Source organism: Aulonocara stuartgranti, assembly GCF_965226115.1.
Source record: "Aulonocara stuartgranti genome assembly, chromosome: 16".
NCBI classification, from domain to species: domain Eukaryota; kingdom Metazoa; phylum Chordata; class Actinopteri; order Cichliformes; family Cichlidae; genus Aulonocara; species Aulonocara stuartgranti.
In genome coordinates this window covers 24,534,775-24,543,485 of record NC_138952.1, presented here as the reverse complement: position 1 = coordinate 24,543,485, position 8,711 = coordinate 24,534,775, and positions in this window count along the sequence as shown.

Sequence of the window (8,711 nt, the reverse complement as noted above, 5' to 3'; positions counted from 1 at the left end):
AAGTGGGTCAGAGTTCATACCATCTGTCCGTCTGTCTCATTTTAATACAATAATACAGTAATTAATAACAAGATCACAAGAGTTCAAGTGTTTACTGTGTGTGTTTGTGTATGCATGGCCATGTGTTGAATTTTTAATGAGCTACAGGCCTGAAGCAGAAGCACTGTGTGTGTGTGTGTGTGTGTGTGTGTGTGTGTGTGTGGGTGAGTGCGGATGGGTGAGTGTTGTCCCACAGGCAACACAAGCTGTTACTGAAGAAGATGCCTTCGGACACACACACACACACACACACACACACACACACACACACACACACACACACACGTATGACTTCGTCAGTTTCAACTGAAACAATTTCAGTGTTTCAAACTATTCCAGGGTTTTTAGTTCACCATTTATGAGGTTTCAAGAAGAAAAAAAACAGAAAGATTCAAATGCTTGAAAATGTTTCGGAAAAACTCTGTAAAGATTAGATGAAAATACTCAAAGGATCAATTGGTTGGTAAACAAAGAAACAAGTAAATAGAGGAACAAGCTAAAAACCAAAAGTTAAACAAGTAAATAGAGGAACAAGATTAGGTGATGGTGTCCCTGTTTTGTTTGTCAAAGCAGGCGAAGAACTGGTTTAGGGTGTCAGGTAAGGTGATGTCTTTTGTACCCAGTGAGTGTCTTGATCCCCTGCCACATGTTTCAGGAGTTGTTTGCGTTAAAGTGTTCCTCGATGCACTGATTGTATTTGCACTTGGCTTGTTTTATGCCCTTCAGCAGAGATTGGCGTGCCTCTTTGTAGACTTGCTGGTCTCCTGATTTGAAGGCTTTGTCACATAGAGCATGTGACAATGTGTTCATGTGTTCAGTATGTGGGTCGGAGTGACTGTGGATAGACAAAACATACGATGACTTGTGAAGGCAAAACGGGTTAAATATTTGTGGTACATTTAAATTAAGTACCAAAGACAAATGGTCGGGCATGAAATCCTCACAATAAATCAGGTAAAATACTGCAAACAATTATTTCTGCATTTGTGCGATTGAAATGAATTAAAAATGTGTATGCAGTGACACCGTTTGAAAGATTTGGCTGAAATAAATTTGGAGTGAATGAGCCTAAACATGATGACCTGACTAGTGACACCGTGTCACCTGTGACAGAAGAGTGTACACAGTAAAATCTCTCCTGGCGTGAAATGATATTCATAATTAACTTTATCAAAAAAAGTATAAAAATATTCAAGGACATATTTTAGTCCCATAACTCCAACTGGACAAAGCACAAATGTAAGCAATCAGTGTCAGACTGAATGACATCAGTTGTCACAGTTTGCCGAGGCAAACTGCGTGGAGTGAAGAGTGGACCCAGGTGCAGACATTCTAAAACTCAAACTTAACTGATGAGCTGTTTATTAAGGCAGACAGAACAGTACAAAATAAAAGGGCAAAAACAATGCAAACTAAGCAATAACCTAAACTGGGTAAACTAGAAAGGAAGCATGAACTATGAAAAACCCTGGCAAACAGAAAAACAAACAAAACTCTAAACATGGCAATGATGATGAGCACATATATATGAAAACCTGAACGCAGGACTTGGCATGGGAACAACACAGACGATCCAAGCAAGACTGAATGAGAACGCACAGACTAAATACACACAGGAGGCTAATGAGAGAAGTGGGAACACACGGGGGACAGCTGACACACATGAACACAACGACGTCACAGTGGAAGAGTAAAACTAAACACGATGAACACAGGAACACCAGACCTCTTCAAAATAAAACAGGAAACATAAGACGCAGACATGACAACCTGAACTTGAAAACGTAAGACACAGACATGAAACACATGAAGGGGAAGGGAGACTTGACATGGGTGGAAGACACAAGGGGAATCTAATAACAAAGAACTAGAACAACCTAGGCATGATAAAAAAATGCACTTAGAAAACCTGAAGGGCTTAAACATAAACTAAACTCAAAACGCTGGGTCAAAAGACCCAGGATCGTGACATCAGTCTCAGGGAAAGACCATCACTTTATAGGATCTTTATTTCATGATCACAGTGGTTGAAAAAAAAATCACAATGACGTCATTGGGGAAAAAAAAATACTATCAGCCAAATTAATCTGATTTCATTGCACGTGAATCGTTTTTGGCACATTCAACAAACTAAAGACACATATGTGCATGGAGACTGAAAGAGTTTCCAACCACAAGTGTACCAAAACCTAAGAAAAAGAACAATTACGCAACATTTTTGTGATTATCTTAAGTGTAATCAATCTAAACTAGTGACACACAAATACCCATGCAAAAATTACGTATACATAAATAAAATACAGATACAGATTTAAAACATAATCCACATATCCTCCTGATGAACCGAGGGGGGAAAAGTCAGTTGACCTTTTATGTGATTGGACAGAAGCGAATGGGAGTTTCAGGAGGGTAAGCACTGCAAGGATGCATGCATCACATCCAACACAGACGTAAAGGTCGAAGGACTTGATTCTAAACTAAAAACCCAGCGTTACGTTTAGTTTTCTCCCAAGTTTTGCAAAAGAGAGACGTCAAACTGTGTATTAAATTTCTGGTAATTTTCAAGCCCTACAAAAAGAGTCCAAAGAAAACTAATCAGCCAGCGTGACCTGTCTGCAGTTACTCTTCAAAGCTCCTGCAAATAAACAAGGTTTTGGCCACAGTGGTGAAAGTAAATACTTAAAAAAATAACAATCATCATTCATTGAATTTTTGAAGGTTTTGCTTTAGGACACTTCCTCCTGAACACTCAGAGAGAGAAAAATATAAACTTTCAATAACATAGTCTGATATCAGACTGCAGCGGACCCACAACAATGAACAAACGCCACTCTGAGACCTCTGCTGTAACAACAGTGCACATCAGGACACAGATGGGCAGATACGCTGCCTCCATGTTACAGGAGACGCAGAGTTTCAACCACATCCTCTGGCAAAGTCCTTGGTTATGATGTTACATTCTGTCTGAAACAAGTGCCATTGTGATCTCCAGGAAGTAAGCTTCCCGTGCGGAGCTTGTTCTTCCCATTTTGGGGAATCAGTTCAGTCTCACACTCATGATGCTGCTGGACAGGAAGAGCATGCAAGGCAGTGTTTATGCAGTTTTAGGTCAGTCAGACCTTTTTCCCATTCAGAAGCTGGACAAGTTCATGGCCTACATTTCACATCAATAACAAAAAACAAGCTTTTCAACTGATATTTACTTATTTGACTAAAAATCAGAAGTCATTCACCTCAGAACCGCTGACTGAAGAAAGAACAGTTATCTCATGGTCTGATGTGCACATGGATGCTACCTAAGATGAACTCTGTGCTTTTCAAACATTCTGGTTTACAAGTTAAAAAAACAAACGTGTGGGAGATTTACAAGTCATTAACAGTTCTACTAAACAGTGATTTCCCCTCTAAACCTCCGTTTCCTTCCACTTAAACAACTGTAATTACAGTGAGGGAAATAATTATTTGAGCCGCTGTTGAATTTGTAAGTTTGCTCACTTAAAAAGAAACAAACTCAAGGCATTAGCTCCCTCCACTGATTTTTAATAGGACTAAGGTCTGCTATAGAGGACACTTTATAACCTTAATGGGCTTCTTCTTTAACCACTCCTATTATCGGTATCTTTTGGGTCATTGTCTTCGGTGTCTTCAGTGTTCTTGCTAAAGGAAGGAGGTTCCTGATTTTACAGTACATTGCCCCATCAATGCAGTGATGTCATCCTGCACCCTTAGCAGAAAAACAGCCCCACATCATAATGTTTCCACCACCGTGCGTGACTGTGCGTACGGTGTTCTTTGAGTTATACAGCAGTGATGGAGAAACTGGCATCCAGGTGCTGAGAAAGTTTGCCGCTGCATTTATCTGATTATTCTGTTGCAAGATGTTTATGTTAAGTGTTGTGAAACTGTGATTTAATTATGGTTTCATTTATATAAAGGATATGAGTACTTTTTCTAGCTGACAGTAACAGCTGCACGCTGGTCTTCTGAAAGCAAATGGAAAAGCAAAGCATTCTTGTAGCTGGGTAACATGCAGAGCTCACAGGGGTGATGCGGTGATGATGGATATGATCAGCAGACTGCCTGCAGCACCAGAGCCTCGGGGTCCATTCCTATTTCTCATTTTCCCATCCTCCCGCTACATTTCCTGTCTGTGTCTACTGTTAACAGCAAATTAAAGCCATAAATGTCTTTAAATATAAGGACACAAAATTTTAAAAATAAAAATCCTGTTAATCTTTTGTTTCCATTCTCTTCAGTGGTAATGTCAGCGAAATCAAATCTAATAGAGAAAAAATGCTTATGTCTGCCCTTGTAACTACACATTTTCTCACACACGATTACCCGAAATTAAGATGAAGTTACCTTTATATTTAGTTCATGTTTTTTGCTGTTGGCAGAGAATCTCAGCGGTTTTCTTATTCAGCAGTTTATCACTGTAGGCGAATTTGGGATTTTTTTTTTAGATCCTTTTCTGTGAAAGTCACTCAGAATTTGAGCATCAGTGTTTAACCCTCATTAAATAATGAGGGAGTTGTTTGTTTTACAGTCACACACCAATATGTGACTGAATTAGCGTTGCTGACTTTCAGATGCACTTTCCCCGACAACTGACCATGTCCTGTTGAGTCCATTTGGATAGGATGAAATAAACTAGATACCAGTTACTAAGTGTTTACATTGGAAACAATGGAGGGAGCAGCAGCCACCTTAATAGACAAAACATTCCCCTTTCTTGTTATTACACTGCACATGAAATGATTCTGCATATGGGAAACTTTCATCTTATACAGGGGTTTTTCCCAAGTGTTAACCTGCTCTGGAGCCAGTTATATTCAAGATAAGGCAAAACAGTCTGTGTACAAAATCAGCGCTCACTGACCAAACGGTTTCCTGTAAAGGTCTGTGGACTTCAGTACACAGGGAGGTGGGGGTCTGTGGGTTTTTGTTTTTCTCTGATGAGCATCGATCAAAGAAAAAAAAAGTTAGGAGCAGATTGTCTACCAACATGAAGGTGGATGGGGCGATCCCTGATGCAAACATTGGTGTGTGATTGTTAGATACATATATAAAAGCACCGTGTAAGTACTGGTCATTTACTTGATGGTGCCATTTCCTGATTGACTCCAACAAGTTTAAACCAATGTTATTGTTCTGTAAGCTTTAATACAGTAATATGATCCTAAAACAGACACCCAAGATTTATACATTATACAAAAAACTGCCAGTAACTTCTTCTCAGACCATCTTTTTTTTAATTAACAGAAGATGTTATTCTAAATCTATTCGTACCCCAGCTCCTTCTTTGCTAACACAGCAGTCATACAGCAACTTTTAATCCTTTACTTACTGGATAATCTCACACACTGCCACTGTTGCATTCAGCCTGTATTACCTGTTTAACCTCTCCATGTTTTTGTTGTTTGATCATCTCTGCTATATGTCCTGCGAGCAGACCTGCTCATGTTTCTGACTGGCCGTGTGCTGCTAACACTGACTCTTTCTTGTGGACATGCTCTTGATTGCGAAACCCCGGTTTGACTTATCCAGCTGATAACTTATCCTTCATGTGAGCCTTAGCCAGATTGCTGATGTTAGGAGAAGTGGAGCCAGATAAGGAAAATCTATGCTGGGCATCCTGAACCTGATTCATAGCACAGGCTCCTGGCACAACGCTGCATTGTTCGCTCTCTAATATTGCAGCATATTTGCTAGTATGTTCAGCCAGAACAAGACAGGCTCATGGCCGTGCAACAGCATTGTCAATTATACAAAGTGAATAACATGTTCCTTATTACATTCATACTACTTTCTGTTTTATTGTTCATTCAATTTGTAGACTCCACCTGCCATGCATCTCTTTTAATAACAGCAAAGCGCAGGAGCCTTAAATGAACACCAAGGACTTTGTTCTGTCTGTTAGCCTGCAGTTTCATTAAGCTAACGAGCCTCAATTAATTATGTTAATGAGCTACAGTTAAAATCTCTCCTGGAGGGAAACAGATAGTCTGTTAACGAGCTGATGGCTGGTTTAAGCAGTCGTTAGCGGCTCTGTGTGTGGTGTGTGTTTGTGTGTGTGTTTGTGTAGTAGTAGTAGTGCGAGATAAGCAGGTCAGGGCTACAGAGAGATAAAATTCAGGATGAAGCCCCCCTCCTCATTCACAAACACACGCGCACAAACACACAGACCTCTTCCTGTCTGGCAGGAGACAAGGTCTTGGGTGTGTGTCTGTGTGCTGGATCCAGCTGTTGGCTTCATTTCTGTGGCCTCCTGCGGTGGGCGTGCGTGCGTGTGGGGGTGTTGGGGGAAGGAAGCGATGAGCGGCTCCCACCAACATCGTCTCTAATGAAGGCTGAGCGTGTGCGTCTGAGCGAGGGTCTGGCAGATGGAGGACATTTACCAAACAGGTTAAGCGAAGTCAGATTTGTGTTGACAAAATGCACAATTTAAACCATTTATTTTATCGCTCATTTTCTAAAACCATGTAAATCCTTTTCTGTATGGGACCTCACTTTTCTAATTTAGTCTTTTTCTGAAAATGGTCACAGTTATACCCCTTTTTTAATTAGTCTCATGCCTCCCCCCCCCCCCCCCTCCCTTCTCTTATTTTATGGCCCTTTGAATAGTCTTTAATAACTTTAATTACATTCCTTTGACATGGCTCAGTGGCACTTCACAAGAACTAGGTGTAACAGATCACTAGGTGTGTCTTATGTAGACTCTGTGCTCAGGAAGTAAGACTTATTCACTGGCAACAAAGAGGGAAGTTGCCTGTCATTATAATACATCAGTAGAAGCTGGAGGTCAGGGTGGAGGGATGGGTCAGCAAAACAGCAGACCTTGACAGCAGTTGGAATATTCCTCTAGGGAAGTGGTGCTCAGGGGAAGCTAAACCCTAACCTTTGTTCACATCGTGAAACTGATTTATTTTTCAACAATTTCTAATCATTTGTGGCTGACTGAATGTTAATAAAAACACTATTCCTCTAACTGTGTGGGCCACAACAATGCAAAAACCTAAAAATTCATACACTGTTGAGACATCAACAGCAATGTAAAGCGCCTTGAGGTGGGTGTTGCTCTAACTTGGCACTATACAAATAAAACTGAAGAGAACTTTTGATGAAGAGACGTCAGTGTTAAATTTAGACATTTTAGCGTTCACTCTGGTAAAGTATACTAACTTAGTTAAAGAAGTTGGTATAACTTGCCCATCTTAAGCTGACATTATTTAGGTTTTTATAGGACACATGTTTGCATATTTTTAAAGTAATATCTGTTTTCCAAATTTTACATTGGTCTGGGTGAGGTTTTATGAAAAGTACCTGAGTATCTGTTTGCTCTATGCACAGTGTGCACATACTTTCCAAAAGGTATTTCTGCTGAACCCTCTAAAAGTCACATTTTTGTGGTGTCACTAAAAATAAAAAAGGGAGGTGAAATATTTGAATTTTCAGGAGCATCGTGTCCACAGGAGCTGAGTGAAGATTTTGCATCCCTGCGTCCTCTGGCATCATGCAAACATTGATAAGCACCGATAGCCTATCAGCTCATTGGTGGCTGCATGTTTTGAAGACAGTCAGCTAAGCTGCTCTCCACTAACTGCATATCTACCCCTTTTCAATAATTTAAGTTTAAATCAGTCTTTTGATATCTTTCATTGAATTTTGACAAAAATAATAATCAAAAACAGTAATAACTAACCTTTTTTTAATCTATAACATGCCAGCAAGTTGATTAATAACTACTATGTTATCACATCCAAGGCATTTCATTATCCAGTGGTGGACGTAAAACTGGATTGTAATCCAAACCAAATGTATAAGAATATTCCAGCGTATAAAAAGGTAATAGTAAAAATAATAGCCGCTCCATAGCAAAACAAAAGTATTGTTTTGCTATACAGTGAGCAGCTGTTTGATGGTGTAGCTTGTCTAAGGATTTTTAATATTGTTGTGTATATTAATCGTATCAGTATATTGTAATGTGGAAGACATGTTTTAGATCTCATGCTTTAAATCTGACCTGAAAAATCAACTTAAACAAGCTGAAAATTGGACTCAAGCTATGTAAATTAAGCACTCAACACAAAACCTCAAACTTATTGTTTTTATCCTCATCTCAGTTCATCCTGGAGCGAGGTATTAAGTCACTTGAGGATTTAAAGAAGAATATACCAGTTATAGTTTAGGTTTTTCTGATTTGGGGGATTCATGAAGGTGTGATGTCTAATCTAACAAACCTTTTCTTCCACAGCTAGTATATAATTGTCGAAGCCTTTTCTCTTGTCTAGTTAAGAGGAAGCAAAGATGGGGCTTTACTCATTAACTTCTGCTTTGAAGAAGAAAGATAAAACAATGAGCGGCTGCTTAGGAGAGATTGAGGGAGGCAGGAAAACAGAGATACAGGAATGTGTGTGTTTTAGTAAAGCATGTTCAGGATGTTGTTTTTCTCACTGACAAAAAGATGAAGAGTTCAACTCTTATTCTGACCCAAGGTCGGCATGTCGTGCTTTTATTTTGATGTTGTTACAAAGGGAAGACCTTGACATAGACGAACATCCTGTGACAACGGGAAGAGGGCGAGGCACAAACATGAGCCATCAGCTGTCCAGTGTTGCACCAAAACCTCCATCCCTGCTGTGGAAGAGCACAGAGGAAGTTTGGTGCAGTCG